The sequence below is a fragment of the Caretta caretta genome, chromosome 2 (assembly GCF_965140235.1).
Source record: "Caretta caretta isolate rCarCar2 chromosome 2, rCarCar1.hap1, whole genome shotgun sequence".
Lineage (NCBI taxonomy): Eukaryota > Metazoa > Chordata > Testudines > Cheloniidae > Caretta > Caretta caretta.
This window is the reverse complement of record NC_134207.1, coordinates 53,220,299-53,239,805: the sequence shown is the minus strand read 5'-3', so window position 1 is coordinate 53,239,805 and position 19,507 is coordinate 53,220,299.

Below are 19,507 nucleotides of genomic sequence, written 5' to 3'. Positions count from 1 at the left end.
ATCTGGAAATTACTTATGCAATTTGCCCCTCTGCAGTAATGTGACTGAACCCAAAAAACCGCAAACTAGTACACCTTGGAGAAAAATTAAGCAACATAGATATTCAATGGGAAGGAGATAGTTGGAAATGCTGGAAGAGCCCGCATAGGACCAGTGAAAGACTTGCGGTCGTGGTGAACAGCAAAATACGATATGGTGGCAAAGAAGGTGCTGCAATTTGGAATGTCTATGCAGCAGCTTCACATTACAGAGTAAAGAGTTGATACAGCAGTCTCTGTTTATACAGAAGTTGTGAAACAGTACCATGATTAGTCACTGCAGAGAGTTCTGGACACCTCAATTCTACAACAACATTGACCAAGTTGGAGAAAAATTCAAAGAAGAGCTTCAAAAATTATTAAATGACTTAAGGAAGGATTAAAGACTATAAGGAAGATTAAAAAATAAATACATACACTGTAGGTTGGCTAAATAATGACTCTGGAATATTATTTTTTATAAATACCTGTAGGATGTAAATGCTGTGGGAGAGTACAGGATGGTCCAATTGAGTATAACTAGGAGCAAAGAGATGGACCTGAAGAAAGGAAAGCCTGGGCTGATTGTCAGGAATAACTTCTTGAAAGCGAGATCTATGGGATCACAGACAATTTCCAAAATGAAGAGGTGGATGCTTTCATTGCTTCAGTCATCTAGGCGAGGCACTAGACAACATAATGTAGGGTTAGTGGGAGACCTAGTAGGACTTGCCCATTTCTAACTAGTATGATTCTGTGACTCTGATTCCCAGAAGGGATTGTTACAGAGGAGAAACCTGTGTTCTACAAAGCATTTTATGTGATACTCAGGTGCCTGCCACCCATAATTTACAATAGCCTCCAATTCCAATTCAGCTCTGAATCAAGATTAATTTACCTGACATCCTGAGAGTACACCTTGTTTTCCCAAGGAGACAGCATATGGGAGTTGCTTGGTCAATCCTTCCAGTTCAATAATAATAATAAAAAAAGATAAAACAGTCTACTTGTGGAAGAAGGGGGAGGAGGAGACAGTCCCCCTGTAGCTGCTTAATCATTGTAGTTTGACTGTCTGTACTACTACTGTCAGCACAAACTAGCAATTATAATTAATGTGCTGTGGCAATTGGATCCCACTTCTAACATGGATGGCAGGTCCCACCATTTGCATGCAATAAATTATTCAGAGCTGTCAGCTGTTCAGATGTGAATTGGTAATACTGTGGTTAAACGCTCACCACATGTCTAATTTGAGGTGTGCCCACCAGACCCAGCACCAGTTCAAATTAACTCTATATTAGTGGCTGACAATTCACATCTGTGCCACAACCTCTTGTGATTTCTTTAGAGAATTCCCATATCACATTCTGCAGGTTAGACACTACATTAAAAAGCAGACAAATGAAAAAGGAGACGTGACATTTAATTTCACAAGAAATGATACGTTGCTTCTTTAAGTAAAAAGAAAACAAAACAAAACAAAAGAAACCCCAAATTAAGCTTAAATTGCTCGTGCTGAAAATGAGAAAAAAAACAGACCTCAGAAAACAGTCTTGTTTTTAGCTGCACTTGAGAAAAATGCAACTTTCTATACAACATCCAGTGTTACGAGTATGCATCTGATGAAGTGAGCTGTAGCTCATGAAAGCTTATGCTCAAATAAATTGGTTAGTCTCTAAGGTGCCACAAGTACTCCTTTTCTTTTTGCGAATACAGACTAACACGGCTGTTACTCTGAAAAGTGTTACGGGTGTTTCACAAGAATAAGAGGCAGTTTTGAGCAAAAAAAATGAGGTAACTTTTAATTTTAAAATGTAATATCATAAGAAGAGCTGGAGTTTACAAGTTACATAAACTTTTAGGAGTAGAAGGCCAAAGTGTTCAAACTTGAGTGCCCAAAGATCAGCACCTGTATCCATATTTAGGCACCCTAGTAAAAGAAGCCCGATTTTTCAGCGGTACAGCGCACCTCCAGCTCGTGGATCTCGATTGGAGTAGTAGATCCTTGCCATGTTTGAAAATCAGGCCATTTTTCTGTAGATACCTAACTATGGGTTTAGGTGCCTAACTTTAGGTACCCAACAGAACCATTTTTGGACATAATATGAAGTGTATTTTAGTAGATGACATAGTAATCCGCACCCTTTATAAACCTGAAAATTCTTTATGATCAAGTATGTAAAATTAAGAACATTACAGGCTTGATTTTGAAAGAAGCATGCAGAGAAATGGTCTTTCCAGCCTCCAATTTCTCAAAAATTATTTAATTAGCACCCCATTCAGAGTAGGCAAAATATATGAACATAAATTCAAATTAAGTTGTTGCTTTACATAGAGACTTACCCTCTCTCTCTAAGCTCTGTGCTTGTTCCTACCTACCAGGCCTTTCTCCTGACCTGACCCACTTCCTTATTTGCTGGTTCCCAGCTTGAAGGAGAAGTCAGGATCTGGAGGGACGATGTGTCATATCAGGAGCAAGGCTGGAATACAATAGTAGGGCCCAGACAGGCAGAAAATGAGGTAGGACAATACTTGCTCCTCACAAGAGTTCCCCCATCTGGCTCCGTCTCCCAGAAGCCTTTCACCCTTACCAGTATTGTTCCTCCATCGCACCTCCTGGATTGTTATTGTAGAATTGCTCAGGAGTGCCAGATGTCTTCTGATATGCTTTTTAAAAAAAATATATATAATTGAATTTTTTGTTTAAAAATACAATAAAGAATGACATGGACTTTGCAAACCTATCTAAGAAAAAGAAAAATTTAGGAGTAGTAGAGCTTGAAATAAAAAAATGAGTAAATTGAATTGAAATAAAAGGAAATTGTGGTTTGTGTATCTATTTTTGCATGCTCAACAGAAAGGGAAGGAAACAGAAGCAACAGTAATGTCATTGGTTACCAGAACTCTGGGTTAGTGGCATCAGAGCACTTTCAAGTAGAGTTCCTAAGGAGAGTGCTGGAATAAAAAGCAAGGTGCTTATCTCCGTAACCATCATTCCATCTCTTAAATACTGAGCCTACTTACATTTGGTAACATCTTGGTATTTGTATTCAGTTTGTTTATACTTAAGATGAATAATCAGGAGAAGTGGAATCACTATAATGTGCTTAAATTTATGCACCGAGTAGTCCAATATATGGCACTTGGACTACTCACAATGCATAAAGTTAAATGTAAGTTTTGCACATCCTGGCCAAATGTTTCTTCTTCTTGAGGAATCAAAGCATAGATGGTTATGTACCAACAGAAGAACAACAGAATAATCTTTTATATAAGTGTGACTATGCGTTAACTTTACAAAGCCAGTTGTCAGCACTCCTTAAAATAAAGTCTAACAGTATGCTCTCTGGGCTAAATCTTGGTCCCAAGGAAGTAGCAAAATAAACTGCTCTCCCGCAAGAGCTGTACTCCCTACACTCTATTTGCTGATGCGTTTTCTGTTGCTAATCTAATTTAGATTGTAAACTTCAGTAGACAGGGACCTCTTCTTTCTATCTGCTTGTGAAAGTACCATGCCCACCCATGATAAATAATGGATAACAGTAACTACTGCTATTGGGAACTTGGAGCCAGATCCTCACCTGGTGTACATCAGCATGACTTCAATGGAGCTACAGCTGATTCATGCCCACTGAGCACCATAGTGCTTTGTTATTCTTGATCAAATCATGTCAATCTAGCCTGTTATGCTGCCCATGCCAGTGAGTGATACTTCAAAAGAAGGTAAGTAGCCCTCTTAATGAACCTAACCAGTTGTGCAGCATATAAGGGTAGATGGCTTGATGACCCCTGAAATAAGTGATTTGTTACCATTGTTACCTTAGTTTACTTCTGCAGTCAAAGCAGTTCAGGTTTTGATCTCATTAACTAAGCAGGATCAGGTCTTATCAGTACTTCTTTTGGAGACATCCACTGGGTAAGTAGGTGCTGCCAGAAGCAGTCTGTGATTCAGTACGTGGAACTCTTCTCCCTTTCCGTATAAGTTAAGGGAGCCTACCACATATACCCCATTTGTGTACAGAATGCAAGAGCAATAACAAACCTACAGTTGTTTTATGGTTCTAATCTATACTATCTAGTCAGCTTCACCTTGTCTGGAATACATATGCTCGCTTGCATACACAGAAACACGCTTCTGTTCCACATAGTATTATGAACTTTATAAAGGGTGCCTTTGTAGGAAGGCAGCACAAAGTTTTAAAAGAACTTATTAGTAAATATGAAAAAAAAAAAAAAAACAGAATGAAACAAAAACACAAATGAGTATCTTTTCCAACATGGAATTGAAGCCTTTTGCTCCAGGCTCTCTCCTCTTTGGCCTTATTCCTGCTCTCCAGAAGGATTAACTTGGCAGCAGTGATCCCATTAATGCAGAATTGGTTTATTTTGGCATGATGTTTTACCTATCACTTTCTACTTATTCAAGCACAGTGTTCCACACCTGCATGGAGGACCAAACCCTGCCCCATATTATCAGGATTTGTGTTTGGCTGGGTTTTCAAGTCATTCCTCTGGTTTCATTTGATTTTTCCTCTGAAAAAATCCAGACTTCATATACCTTCTGATTTGGCACAAACATAACATTAGTGGGGTCAGATCTTTAAGTAGTGTAAAACTGCAAGGCTGCACTGAAATCGTATTACTCACAGAGTAAAAAATCCCATGGCCATGTCACACCTTACGCCAAGCAAGGTCAAGGCTGCCACTACTTGGATGGATGGGATGCTTCCAAGGAAAATGTAGGGGTTCTAGTATTTGCTAGTGACAATTCATTCTTCCTTCCTTCTTCCAATATTGAACTTCAGCATGACCCTAATGGGTACTCTGAAGCTACTTTTGGAGGAGACAAAAAACTAAGATCCTGACCCTTTGTGTTCCTTAAAGAACTCATTGCACTTTTGCCAAGAGTAGGGTGTTTAACCTGGCCAAATTCCAACCTAGGTAATTACACTTTGCCCACCTAACATTCCCCCTCTAGTTTTAATTGACAGTTAACTATTCTCGACTTCCCCTCCTAGAATCAGGGTCACATAATGTTGCTTTCATCACAAAATGTCTACTGCAGATCTCCCAGAGCTGCTGCATTTCAGGAGGTGTGTGGAGGGTTAAGTGATACACCCTGTAACATGTTATGAGATTCTGCAGGATAAAAGACACTATTTAAATTCAAGGATGATTGATTTATTACTTGTTTGAGACCACAAGACACTTTTGTAGGAAACCAGGCTCTCTTTCTGTAAAATATATTTCCCAGACTGTAAATGGTGTCATGCTTTATATCATTTAATGTATTTGATACATACCAGGTTATCAGCTCTGAGGCCTTGAAAATAATGATTCCTCTCTATATTGGTTTCCTTTCTGCTCATGTCCTTGGGATGTGAAGCTTTTATCAATAGGGAGACAGTCCACAGGATTAACAGGTGTATCAGAAAAAAGAAAAGGAGTACTTGTGGCACCTTAGAGACTAACAAATTTATTTGAGCATAAGCTTTCGTAAGCTATAGCTCACTTCATCGGATGCATCCATTGGTGTATTAGACTATCTTTAAAACACTTTTGTAAGTGCCAGCCACTTGCACCACAGCTGGAAAGCACACAGAACATATTGTCAACCCCCAAGGTGCTAATTTACAGCTAACTGCTGTAATAAATGTTGAAAAACAGTGAGAGAACCATTGTCTAGACTGGCAGTGATTATAATTGAAGGCTGTAGTGCCCTGATGATTAATCATGTTCAGAGTTCCTTGCTCTCCTAATGATAACACAGAGCTCCTGTTAGTACAGGCAAAATAAGAATCAGTTTTAATCCTTCCCCTTTACAGTCCTAAAACTGGAGAGTAAACAAGAAAGCCTGGAAGTCTTAAAGCGTTCAATTACTACTTCCTTTAACCCATAAGAGGTCTCAGATGGATGCTGTCCAGCAATAGAATGAAGACATATGGTGCTGTGATGTGTGATCTAGCCACACAGGCTTAGAAATGGAAATCTAGAAGGGACACATTGCATCTGCTCGGAACAGATGAACTGCAAGTCAGCCGCCTGGTCTAGCCCACACTCAAGTCGGTAGGCATTTTGTCACTGACTTCAGTGGGAGCTGGACTGGGCCCTGATCCTGCAGTCTTTACCCCCGTGGGCAGTCCTGGGACTGCCCATGTAACTAAAGCACATATCAGGGATCCAATCTTGTTCCCACTAAATAATCAAAGCTACCGAGTAAGACTTTGAAAGATCAGGCCCCAAAATACAGGTGACTGTTTTTTTATGTAGCTGCAGGGTTACCTCTCAAGAACTTCCACTGTTTTTAGAACTTTAAAGCACTTATACAGGAGCATCAGTGAGAGAGAAAATAAGAAGCATCTTAATTTTAAAAATAAGATTCAAATGGCCGCTCAGCTGAAATGAGCACTGCTCCCTGGATGTGGTAAAGGAAGGGACAAAAAAGATACAGGACATGCTCACATCTGCTTGATTGTCCTCGCTAACAGTAGCAAAGTTTCACACAAGAATCAAAGAATCTATCAGAAATGAAAGATCAAAACTTTTTTTTTTTAAAAAGGTCTCACATGTAGTGAATATGTTGTTAATAAATAAAATTAAAAAATTCCTGAGAAATTATTGGCACTTGAACTTTCAGGGCTCTAAATTAAGGCAAGTCTAATTTTCCAATTAGGCAGTTTGATAGGCAAGATGACATGTGCAGAGTAGGAGGGCAGGCTTTAAACTGCATTTTTATCAACATTTCTCATGACTACAGCGGCCTCTCTATAACTAACAGCTGAGGAGTGCACTTTCCCATGCCGTCAGGGGTGAGGAGGTTACGACTTAAGTATTGTGGCAGTTGTTTTTCACACAAGAATCCAGCTCACTGCAGCTCGCTTGAAAGAATCCAGCCCCCTTGAAAGAGATGGGACCCCCCGCTTTCCACCCCTAGCCTCCTTTCCCTCCCCTTTATTAAACGCTACGCCCACCACTTGAGTGGGCAGCTCAGTTTAACCCACCATTGATCTGGACAACTTGCAACACTAATTGGGAACAGGGACGTTTTTCAAAGTCGCTCAGTCGGTAAATGAAACTTCAGCTCCCCTGTGATCCAGCGTGTGCGGGGAAGCTGCAGGCCGAGGTGCAAAGGGCATGGCAGAAAGATTCCAAGCAGCTGCTGCTCTTTCACAGTTCTTGCTCTCCAGGCAGCTGGCTGCCTCTGGTGACTGGGTCTCTCAGGTCCATATCGCCCCCACGCCCCAGGGAAACACCAAGTGTCCATGTGGCTTTGTAAGCCACAGACAGAGAGGCATTTTGGTAACATCTCCTACTAGTGTTACTAAAGGAAGGAGAGGAGAAAAATCTCCTGGGCTGTATATTGATAGTGGGCACAGCCTGGGAGGTGGGAAACATTAAGCCATCAGGAATTAATGTATAATTCAGAGGTATTTTACAGCATTTGGGGAAAATAATATGATTAAAATTCTTAATTCCAAACTTGGCATCAGTTCATTGTACTCCCATTTGATTTATAATGATCTTTTGGAGACAGCAAAGTCTAGTGACTAAACCACAAGGCAGAGCAGAGAACTCCTGAGTTACAACCTGGTCTTGGCACTGACTCACTACGTGACTTGGGAAATACACAATCTCTCAGAGCTGAAAGGGTGATATACGTTACTCATTGCCTGTGGAAGTTGGTGTAAAGAAAGCTACGGGCATCTAAGATAGTATAATTTATACACTGAGTTGGGAAAAGGTGTGAGTTAAAGGAGAGAAAGGCCAATTTCAACATAGCTGCTCTGGCTGGTTGCTTTTCTGCCCCCTCAGTGTGGGAGATACAGTGGGCCAAATTCAGAGGTGATTGTTAGGGTGGGTAACATCTCAGGGGCTCTAAATTGGTACAATGTACATGAGGAGGAGGCTAGAAGAAGATGCACAGCTTAGCCCCACCTCTGAATTTGCCCTCAGTCTGCTTGTATACATAAAGATAAACCACCATATAGCATTCAGGGTAACATAAACTTGCTAAATGAGAGGCAGCAGTGCCAGAAAGCGGCCACAACCTTAGCTCCATTGCAGGACAAGCAAGAGACTTGTCTAAGACAAAAAGTGGGCCAGCTGAGGCGGGGACAGTGCTGATTCAGAGCATCCCTCAGCAACCACCTGTGGGCAGAACACCTATGGAGCCATTAGAAGCATCCCTGACTTCCCATTGTCCCCAACCAGTGGAATCCCAGCGTGAAGATACTGCCTGTCCTCCCTGTGATCCTTGGGTGGTGGATCCACACCAGCAACCAAACAGGGCATCGCAGAAGGAACTGTTTTAAGAAGTGGTCGTGTGGTCAGAAAGCCACAGAGATTTAGAAATAGAAGTTATTGACAGATTTCCAATAAGAGGCAGGCTAATCCTCTCATCTGTTAGGAGGTTCAAGTGGTCCACCCTGACCTCCATTCTAGATGCCTTGTTTGTGCATGGGGCTGTGGTTGTTAGTTTTAATTGATATGTTTTATTTGATTTAATTTCTTTTTCAAAGGGGAACATGTAAACATTCAGGAGATTGAAACCCCCGCCATGTGAGAGACGTATTAACCTCTTGTATCCCGCATCCATGTTAGGTGACTGAGGCCAGGAAATAATGTTCAGTCTCTTCCCAGTGCTCCTGTGTGTTACGCCTTTAATCACAAAAGAGGCTTAATGCTGGGGGGGGGGGGGAGTACCAGCGCTACATAATTTTCTTTGTGTTGTTTGAAGCAGGGAAGCTAAAGAGGAACTGTTTGCTAATATGGCTGATCATTTTTAGTAGCTAATTTCTCATTAAAGTAAGGAGAACTGGACCTACTGTACCACTTGAAAAGTAAACATTTCATTGAAATATTTCCATAGATGACACTGTGCAGAACTATCACCTGTTAAAAGTGACAAATGAGATTGTTAATATTATACAGCTAAACTCCTCATAAAGCAAAATGAACTTCTTTCTTATACTTAATTCACAGTGAGACATCACAAGCCCGCATTTTGCTTAGTAAGCCAAAGTTTTATGTTCTCATTTGGAATTGTACGAGATGCTCACTAGATCAGCAGTTTACTCGCCTATTTCATTAGCAAAATTGTCATTCTAGGGAACATGTTTATCAGGACCAGAATTCCCTCCACCCCCAGGTCATCTTGTACAAGAGATAATCTCCCCAATTAGATGAAATGATGCCAAAAACTTTTCAATATATTGCCATTGTAAAAGGTTAGCCCCAAAACCGCAGACTAACTACAATATCCACCTCAAAAGAGGCATATGGCTTGGATGGGTTATCTTATTAAGGAAGTTTATTTCTTGGGGTTGTTTTACACCCAAACCATTGCAGAAGGGTTGAAAAAATTAACAAATGGTTGATTTCCTCAGTACAATTGCAATGCACAATGCAACAGCATGCTTAATTCTGATTGAACAGGACACAGCACAGAACAAGAAACAAGAACGCTTGAGAGTATTTAAGAACTTAGTGAATGTTAGTGTAATGTATTCATCTCAGGGATAATATTTAGTTTGGTGTCAGGCCAGATGACAATGTAACAGCCTCATTTGGACAGTCTGACCCTAGATACATGATAAATAACCCCCAGAACACATAATTTACTAAGACACATGTAGAGTGCATGCTTGTGTCCATTTAAAGAGCTTCACAGTCAAGACAGAAGACTCTCAGAAATTTTTCAACCAAAGAGAACATTAACAAAAAAAAAAAGAAGAAGAAACGCCTTTACTTATAAATGTGTAAATATAAAACAAGATACAATTAAAAGTCTTTCATATTCTAGAGAAAAGCAAAATGTTAACTGTTCTTCCCCTCAGAAAAAGCCCAGTGGCAGATTTTGTTGGTGGCAATATGCTAATTTACTGCCATCAGGCAAGTTCTAGCTTTTTTCTTCAGCATCTTTTCCATTTCAGCCTTTAGGGGCCTGGAATTTGAAAAGGCAGACTACGGCAGAGGGATTGCTATTTACAATGTACTACATTAGTACATCAGCCACCCAGAGAGCATTTAATGGTGTTATTTTTCTTCCACAGTATGTGATTAAAATTTTGTTTTGCTTTTCAGAGCTGCACATGCCCACTTAATGATCTACACAGAATAGAAATGCAAAAGTTAGGCAGAATTTTAGGGGAACTCATCATCAAAGGCCCTGAAACGACATCTGAGTGAATCCTTTATTAAATTTTTTTTAAACTTTCCACCAATTAAAGACCAAATTTGCTTTGAAGGTATTTGTGACCCCTTTTACTTGCTTTCCAGGCACATCTGAGCAAGCAAATATTTGTTCAGAACGTCTGTAGAAACAGAAAGTACCACAAACACTCGTGTAAAGTATATGGGCTCTCTGAAGGTGAAGTGAGAAGTGGATGGCTAGGTGAAATTCATGGGCATTTCTGCAATGGGCTGGGCTCGAATAGTGGCCCCAGTTTCTCTGCACAGATTGCAGGGAGATACAGGACCACGGGATCTGTATAAAATTGAATTTGTGGTCCCTCCCTGGCCTGCCCCACTGTGGAATTCTGGGCTGAATCACACAGGCTAGCCATGAAGATTCTATTCACAGCACAGATGAGGTGCCCCAGCCTCTCAGCATAACTCCTGGCTTCCACTGGCACTCCCATGCTATGGTAGAATTTCACTCTGTTCTCTCAGCGTTAATTCTACACTGTATGAAATAGGAATTCTTGATAGTTAAAGTCCATCTGTCACCATTATCTGCATATGTATGAGGGACCTGTCAATGTAATTCACAGATATTGGGGACCTGAACTCTGCATCTGATGAGGGGGAGTACAAGATAACTGAAGTTCAGCTAATGAAGGGAGTACCGTGCTCTGATTGTATTGTAACTAGTGCATTGTCAGAACTGATAAACACTTAAAGAATGAAAAGATTGCTATAGAAACAGAAGAGGAGAAGGAATAAGATCCACTAAAACCTGCTGTGGTCTCAATTTCATAACTCTAAGGCCAGGCCTACACTACAGACCTATATCGGTATGACTGCATCGCTCAGGGGTGTGAAAAATCCACACCCCTGAGCGACATAGTTATACAGACCTAACACCCCTGCTGTAGACAGCCATGTGTCGATGGGAGAGCTTCTCCCGTCAAATTAGCTACTGCCACTTGGGGAGGTGGATTAACTGCGCCGACGGGAGCTGGTCTCCTGGTGCCATAGTAGCGTCTTCACTAAAGCACTACAGCGTGCAGTAGCATTGCAAGAGCACAGTCCTTGAAGACAAACCCTAAAAAATTGACTGTATTGGTTTAAACCCCATATGCTCGCCCTAAGGGGCCCCCTGCCTGGAGTATCCTCTTGTGGCAGGCTGCAGCATGACAAGTGCGTCTGCCTTGGTTTCCCTCCTTTCCCCCAGAAATAATCCAAACAGTTGTTTTGAGTACAAAGGGCCCTAGTGCAATTAATTTATTAGAAAAGAAAGCCCTGTGCACATAAACCATAACAAGCCCCCAAACCAAGTCCAACAACTATAGTCCAGACAGTAATCAAGTAGAGATCCAGCATCTCTCACCACACCCCAGTCTTCCCAGTACGGCTCCGGTGTCCCTCATCTCGCTCCAGCTCTCCAGCACAGCTCTGGTGACCCTTTACCATGCCTCACTCCCCACCTTCAGCCTGCTCTGGCCTTCTGGCTTCAGCTCAGAGAGCCAGCAGGCATTTTCCTTCCCTCTGCTGCTCTCTGCTGTCAGCCTTCTTTCAGCCTCCTGAAACCATGGCTCTTTGGCTCAAGGAAGGTCATCAGTAAGCCAGCCCCTCTTCTGGCTTCCTAGTCCTCTGCCATTTTCAGCCTCCCAGCACTGGCTTGGCTCAGGAAGCTCAACAGGCTAGCTCCCCATGGACTTCCTGATAATTCGTCTCCAGTTTCCAGCTCCCTGACAGCTCTCACCTGTCCTTTTCCTGACCACCTGTCACCGACTGCCCTGATTCACAGGGTCTCCACAACTCACTGGGTCTTTCTCCTCACTCCCCAGGACCCCTAATCCTTTACAGCACCCAGGTGTTGCCTCACCCTCTTAACTGGCCAAACTGGGAGCACCTGTTCTGACACAGGGGCACTTGATCTGCTTCACTTACAGGACCCGGCCAAACAGTGATCTTAATAGATTATCCCTGATCACTGCTCCAGAGGAAAGCATAAATAATAAACTTCAAAACAAAACAAGTCATTGCCAAAATGTCCCATGGGGAAATTCCTGAATTTGGCACTCAGAAGAATACACTCCCAAAACTTAACTTTTATTATGCTAAGGGATTCCTCTGTAAATCCAAGGTACGTTTATATCTGCATGATTTTAGAGAATAGGGTGTCATCATATTAAAATAAGTCGCACCCTTCAGTTTGTTAGCCTGAAGTGTTAATCTTTAATCAGGAAATACTATTATGGGATAAATCCTTTTGCATCTTTCCCCTACTTTCATCTCCCTGCCTTCTTCAATACTGATTTATGTTAGTCTCTCAATTCTCATGCTCCAAATTTCCCCCCATTTTCCTTCAGACTCCTCCTCTCAAAACACACTACCTCTGTAAAGGTTTCAGAGTGGTAGCTGTGTTAGTCTGTATGAGCAAAACCAACAAGGCATCCTTGTGGCACCACATCCACCCTGATTGAATTGGCCTGGTAGCACGACAAAAAGTAATTTTCCCTCTGTTAATATTCACCCCTTCTTGTCAACTGTTGGGAATGGGCCACATCCACCCTGACTGAATTGGCCTCGTTAGTACTGACCCCCCCACTTGGTAAGGCAACTCCCATATTTTCATGTGCTGTATATTTATACCTGCCTACTGTATTTTCCACTGCATGCATCTGATGAAGTGGGCTTTAGCCCACAAAAGCTTATGCCCAAATAAATTTGTTAGTCTTTAAGATGCCACAAGGACTCCTGATTGTTTTTACTTCTGTAAAGCCTTTCAACACACAGCTCCACTAGATTCCCACACCACTGCCCATTCATAATAGCATCTATGATCTTATGTGTGTCTGAAATGTTATCTTGCCTGTCCTAGATTGCAAGCCCAACTGGAAACATGTATCCAGATATGTTTGTATTCTGCTGGTGCTCATTTAATAAATACTGCATTTAAATGAAGTTCATGTACTCCATACATAAAGAATATTCATGTGTTGCAATCATAAAACACACACACAATACCAATGAACAGAACATTGAGACATTTCATAATTTACTATTCAATAAGAGGAGGTTACTCACCCTGTGCATCTTCTCGAGATGGGTCCCCCTATGGCAGGGGTGGGCAAACTATCCGTCCCTTCAGATGTTTCAATATGGTCCTCGAGCTCCCACCAGGGAGCAAGGTCTGGGGCTTGCCGCGCTCCGGTGCTCCAGCTGGGGAGTGGGGTCGGGGGCTTGCCTCATTCCAGGCAGCTCCCAGAAGCAGTGGCATGTACCCCCTCTGGCTCCTACATGTAGGGGTAGCCAGGGGGCTCTGCATGCTGCCCCCACCCCAAGCGCCGCCCCCGCAGCTCCCATTGGCTGCGGTTCCCAGCCAATGGGAGCTGTGGGGGCAGCGCCTGCAGACAGGGCAGCATGCAGAGCCACGTGTCCACGTCTCTGCCTAGGAGCTGGAGAGGGAACATGTTGCTGTTTCTGGGAGCTGCTTGAGGTAAGCACCGCCTAGAGCCTGCCCCCTAACTCCTTCCAGTGCCCCAACCCCCTGCCCCAGCCCTGATCTCCCTCCCACCCTCTGAATGCCTTGATCCCAACCCCTCATCCCTAGCCCCACCCCATAGCCCACACACCCAGCCGGAGCCCTCCTGCACCCCAACCCCAATTTCGTGAGCATTCATGGCCCGCCAAACAATTTCTATACCCAGATGTAGCCTTCAGGCCAAAAAGTTTGCCTACCCTGCTCTAGCCCCACAAACTATCTAGGAACCACGCCTTGAGGCGAAGAATGCCCAAGTTGGGATGCATCAGGCATCCTGAGAGAGGAGATGACGGACAGCCAGGAGATCTAGCAGAGGATAGAGAGCGAAGTGAAACAGGTAAGGGAACCATGCTTGCCTTGAACATGTTGGGGCTATCAGAATGACTCTGGCCTTGTCCTGCTTGATCTGATTTATCACCTTGAGGATGAGAGGTGTCAGAGGGAAGGCATAAAACAGTCTGTCTGTCCAGGGCAGGAGGAAGACACCCTACAGTGAATTGGGGCCCAAACCTCTCCTTGAGCATTTTTTGTTTGTGGTTGTGGCAAAAAGGTCTACTTCTGGAAACCCGCAAATCTGAAAGTTTCCAAGAAGAACCTGGGAATCCAACTCCACGAGTACTGTTGGGAGAAGCACCGGCTGAGCATGTTGGCTGTGACATTCTGCATGCTGGGCAAATCCTTATATGATGCTTTATTCACCAGTTACACAACTTGACTGCTTTGGTGCTTAGGGAAGGGGATCTCACCTCTCCTTGCTGATTGATATAAAACATACAAGCAACGTTGTCTGTCATGACTTTGATGGATCTGTGTCTGATGGATAATGTCCAGAGCATGTCTATGGGAAGAGATTCCCTGGATATGAGGGAATCCAGCCATGCCCCTATGAATTGTATATTCTAAATGGGCGTCAGTGTAGATTTTTCTACATTCAGCAAAACAAAGAAAGCACAGTCCTTGTGGTGGACAACACCTCTTGGTAGGATCAACCTATGAAAGTATGCGTCCTGAATCCAGAAAACGAATTATAGCAACCACATTCACCACCCTGAACTTCCGAGGTCTCATGAATCTGTTTAGACGTCTTTCATCTAGAATTGGTCTCCACCCTCATTCTTCTTTGGTACGAGGCAATAGTTTGAATAGAAACCCTTTCTCCTATACTGAGCAGATACCAGTTCTACTGCTGCAAAGGAAAGAAGAGTGTTTATTTCCTGCCTTAGCAGGGGCTCAGAAGAGGGGTTCCTGAAGAGAGACGGAGAAGGTGAATGAGAAAGTGGGGAGGTAAAGTAGATCGTGTAGATTGATATTACTTCCGGCACCCACTTGTCTGAGACGATATGTTCCCATGCATGCTGGAAATAGGATAGTTGGCTTCCAAATGGGGGAATGTAGGTAAAATGATGAAGCTGGCAGGCTAATGACGGGGGGAATTCTAACCCTTGACTGTCCCATCAAAACTGGTGCTTGATGATTATGCTTTTTGCGGGGCCACATCAGATGGGCTAGAGGGTCTCTTTCTCTGGAACAAGTGCCTCTTCCTGGGGTGTTTTGAAGGCCTGTGGAATACAGAGAATTGTATAGGGCAGGATCTCTGAGCCATGTGTGATCTGCTGAACTTAATGTTTTTTGCGAAAGTGTAGATGCCTAACGAGCGTAATGGGCCCTCAAATCTTTAAGGGTATGTAATGACTTGCCAGTGTTCTCTGCAAACATCTTCCATATGTCAAATGAGAGATCCCCAGGGAAGTTCAAAATACGGTTGAGGATGCCAGACAACTGCAGCCAGAAAGCCCTATGCATCACCACTGCCTTAGAAATAAAATGGACTGTGGTGTCTGTGGCATCGAGTGCTGCCTGAAAATATGCTCTTGCCAGAAACTGCTCCTCAGCAACTGTTCCTCTAGTGGCCTGGAATTGTTCTATTTATGCTGGAGGAAAGTGCTCAATAAATGACCCAAATTTTGTGTAGTTGGTAAAGCTGTACTTGGCCACCAACGCTTGATAAATTGCAATATGGAATTGCGGCATAGCTCATGAGTAGGCCTTCCTTCCCAGGAGGTCCAGAAGCTTTTGGTCTCTGTCATATAGTTCAGATTTACAGCAGTCGTTTGCCTCACTCATTCACTGGATTGACAACCAAAGAATTGGGAGGTGGGTGGAAGAAAAGGAATTCAGAGTCTTTGGAAAGAAAATAAATTTGTCATCCCTCTTACAAGTAGTTGTCACTGTAGGTAGGGTTTGCCAGATGGTTCTAGCAAGTTCCAGTGGAGCCTCATTAATTGGGAGGGCAACTAAAGATGGTGCTGCAGAGCATGGAATGTCCAACAGCTTGCGTTGGCGTTCTCTGTCCTCCTCAAGGGGTATCTGCAGAGTCTGCCACCTGCTTAACAAGGTTCTAGACTTGGCAAAAATCATCAGCTATAGATGGATGGGGAAGCATCAGGGCCCCATCTGGTGAAGATGATGAGATGGTGGTTTGAGGTGTCTGCACTGGACTCCTGCTCATCAAATGTTTCCTCATGCTGCTGGAGAGGAGAAGCTTGGGTCTCCCTATCGTCCTGATAGGACAGGGTCAGGGACTTAGAGAACTGCTGACGGTAGGCTGTCCAGAGACCCCAATATGGCTGTTGAGGCCAACACAGGGGAGGAGACGGCATGCAGAGTTGCTCCTACCAGGAATGATGAGGTCCTGAAGCATCTTCCCTGCCCCTTTGGGAGAGGAGGTTAGTGTAAGGATGTATTGAAGAATACTGGCAATGAAATGGAAGAAGCCGAGGGAAGGTCATCCTCCTCGTCATCCTCTTCTTCTTCTAAAGGAGGAGCTCCCAGAGAATAGGGGGGCAATAGCACCAGGGATGTAAAGGGATCCAAAGACCAAGAGATTCTTGCTACCTGTTAACAACAGAGACTCTGGTTTGGCAATGATTGCCAAGTCTCTCTGGTATCTGAAGTCTTGTGGTACCGATAACTGTTGCGGTACTGATAACTGTTGCGGTATCAAGTGGGGTTGTGATAACAAGTGTTTGTCCTTATCTGATGGAACCTAAGCCTTAAGGTGCTTCAAGGGTGGTGCCAATGAGGTTGAAGGCTTATACTGTACTGCGACTCTTGGGAAGGGCACTGAGAGGGGAGTTCAAGTCAATGGTATTTATCCTCTACGTTTGGTACCATCCCCAGCCAATGGTACAAGAGTCTTTCTGCAGTCCTGTTTAGTCTTAGAGCCAATACATTTTCCCACATCCCCCGTACCAAAGGAGCCTTTCCCTCCTATAGTAATAAGCCTCAAGGAAGACATCAGAGGCCGTAGATCTGGCTGGAGACAGAGGTCTTTTAAGGGGGAATCCATGGGAGGGGAACTATATCTCTTCTTCTTAGCGGCTTCTAAGAGGGCTCCGACAGTTTCTCTTTCCTAGGAGAATACTGAACTGAGAGGAAAGGGGGTGCTAGAAATTTCCAGAGACTGACATCTGGGAGGTCCTGACCGGGTTCTGAAGTGGGGCAGAGGGGATGCTCCATCATAAGGAATCAAAGTTTGACTTCTTGGTTTCTCTGAGCCCTAGATTTTAGGATTAGACAGAAGTTGCACTTCTAAGGCACATGCGATTTGCCCAGGCAGCGAACACACTTGGTTGTCCGTCACTGACTGGGATGGCCTCTTTACACAAAAGGCAATGTTTGTACCCCGGTGAACCAGGCATGCCCCTCACAGGGAGAACTAACTACAACTAAATGGCTAACGAACTAACTAATGAAAAGCTCCAAAACTACTGAGATAGGCAAGAAGCAGACACACTGTAGAAGCAGTATACTGAATACTAGCTCTGTCTCAGGCCAAGGCCATTGAAAAGGAACTGAGGGTGGGGGGAGAATGGGAAGATAATTCACCTGCGCAGCCTGATACAGCCTTGGTGCGGGGCACGAAGATACCAACGCTACATGTGCTGGTCAAATGGAGGCTGCTAATGAAAATCTCTGATTGAGGGTGCCCAGGGCACACACGTACCAAGAGTGAAACACCTATAGGGACACTATTCAAAGAACTCTTGACTTATCACAAGATTCTGCTCTGTCCTGTCAGGACTGCAACCTTTCCTGCGCTTTGCACCTGCAGGGATGGGGTGTCACCTGCCCTGCAGTAGTGCAGGGAGCCCTCTGTAGATTGCTGTCATGGGAATGAATAAGTGGGGCTGTGACAGTGGAGCTGCAGAGGGCTCCCTGTGCTGCTGTTGGAGCCAATCAGCAGCCATGTGGCCTCCCCCATTGCTGGGGCTTGTCCTCCTCTTCGGGGAGTGGTACAGGGGTGTGTGTCTCTGCTTTATTATCCAAACCTCCACCTTATCCGAATCCCTTCCTTGTCTCCCAGCATGAGATACAGAGAGCATGCAAGGAAGAGATTCAGATACTGTGGAGGTTCAGATAATAGAATTTTGGATAAACAGGAGTATACCGTACACATGCAAAAGTGGCAAGTACAGTTGAATAGGCCCACAATCAAGTTATTCACAATACAGGTCCAGAATCTTTGCCCAGACTAGTTTGCAGCAATCCATTTCGTTCTGGTAAAAGGGAGCTGTCTCACATTTTGCAACGTCTCAGATTCCACAGATGAGAACAAATTGGTTTTCCATTTGATCAGAACCTTGTTTAGTAGCCAGTGCAGCTTTTAAACAGCCATTTCTTTTCTACTCCGAGAACATAATGTTCCCCCAAAGAAGTCTTGATAAAATCAGTGTCTGTAGTGAGTCTCAATATCACAGCAATTCATCTCACAACTGCATGCCCTGGAATAGTTAATATCATGCATTTTGCCCCCAAATTGTATTTCTTTAAGAATGATATAACACTGTAAAATAGACTGATTACTTTGATCAGTCAATTTTTGGGGGAGTATCCAAGATGCCTTCTGGTTACTAAAACCATTCTTTTTCCTGTCTCGGTGGCAGTATAATTGTTTACCTGGAGGCTAATCTCCCATGTTCAAATTTATGTTCAAATTCCCATAATTATGATCACTGAGATGAAAGAGCAAACGAAGGCAACAAGCAAGCTCACATGGCCTGCCCTCCTTCATTGACTTGGATCATTTCTCATTTGAGAAACAACGTCCCTTTACGGTTTGCACACAGATCTGCTAAAACATGCTCCATTCCCCTCACAAAGCTTGAGCATTTTCCATAAGATTCCTACTCATATCCTGTGGCAGAGAAGTACATGATTTTTAAAGCATTGTTCTTGACAGATCCTTCACTGAGATGAATTTTGGACAACGGCACTAGGGGCTGTGTGATCCCCTGTGTGATCCCCAAGACACTGGTTTTGCTAAGGGTGGGGGAAGGGAGGAAGTGAAAGGAATATAATCTTTTCTTCAGGAGGGAAAAGAATTAGGAACCATTGTGTAACAAGGTTCTGGGGAGCTATTACCCTGTCCCAGGTGAACTGGAGCTTAACTTCATCTCTGCTTCTCCCTTTCCTTGCACATACTTTCAGAGAAAAGATTACAAGGAGTGGCTGCTTGAGGAGAGAAGTGGGAAACTGCCTTTCATACGGAGTTAACACTTGCACACCCTGTTCTACACCACAGTGGAATTGCTGGACCAAGTGCTGATGTCTAGAACAATATACACTTGGGCCAATGTGTAGTGTGCTAGATTCCTACATGCAGCTCTTGATTCCTTGGGTTATCCTTGCAGCCTGGCAAGTCCTATCCACCTTAATAATTTTCCTCACTTCCTACATTTTAAAGATGCTCTCCAATGAAGTGAGCTGTAGCTCACGA